This window comes from Penaeus monodon, chromosome 19 (genome assembly GCF_015228065.2).
Source record: "Penaeus monodon isolate SGIC_2016 chromosome 19, NSTDA_Pmon_1, whole genome shotgun sequence".
Classification (NCBI taxonomy): domain Eukaryota; kingdom Metazoa; phylum Arthropoda; class Malacostraca; order Decapoda; family Penaeidae; genus Penaeus; species Penaeus monodon.
In genome coordinates, this window is record NC_051404.1 from 25204770 (window position 1) to 25205759 (window position 990).

The following is a 990-nucleotide window of genomic DNA, read 5'->3' on the forward strand; positions in this document are numbered from 1 at the left end:
GTGGGGGGGTTTTCGGGTTTTACATATTTGACTTTTAATGTTGGAAAAAGTTTTATAAATTAGAAAATAAGTAAAATACATGCTTTTTATTGATTTTTTATAAAATAAATACACTTTTTTAAAACATTTTTTCTGATAAAAAAACCCAAACCCCTATTTTCTTTTTAAAAAAAAATATTTATTTTTGAAAGAATGATTGCCTTTTTGCGGGCTGGGCCATCTGGTAGGGTTGAACTCCCTACCAGCCCCCAAATTACTCCAACGACTCTGTCCAAAAACCCAAACCCTTTTCTGGCCTTTGGGGCACTGTTTTCCAAGTTATTGCTATACAAAGAAAAATATGACTGAAATTTAACTGAAATCTTGATTTATTTTAGGCCATTTTTAAAAATTGGCAGAAACACTTTACTTCCTATAAGCCCACCCAAAAAAATATTTAAAGGGGTGTAGTATTTTAACGATTCTAAACCCAAAAATTAAAAAAAAAATTTAAAAAAGCCCGGTTCTTTGCACTCTGCTGCACGGGGTTTTTGGGAGCACTCCATCACTGCTCTCTAGAAAATGGCTTCATCCTCATATTTGGGGAAAATGGAAAAAATTTGAACAGGGTTAAATGATTTTCTCAAATTGAACCTGAAATTCTCACCTCTCCATGTTTTCTGATTAAACCCCTACATAAAGCACTCTGCTACCTTTTTTGGAGCTATTCCAAAAAAAACAAAATCTCCCTTTGGCTGTAATTTGTCACCCAAATCCAATTCCGGGACGTCGAATTCCCCCTCTGAATCGGGAAAACTTTCTGACTCTTTTGCTAAGAATGTTCAGTTTCAAATGTGTCTTCTCACTGCTTTTTTGGGTTTTTTGGGTTTTTTTTTTTTGGGTTTTTTTTTTTCCCCTTTTTTTTTGGGCTTTTTTTTTTACCTTTAAATTTTGGGTTTTTTTTTTTTTGGAAAACCCCCTTTCCCCTTTGGGCAAACTTTAAAAAAAACT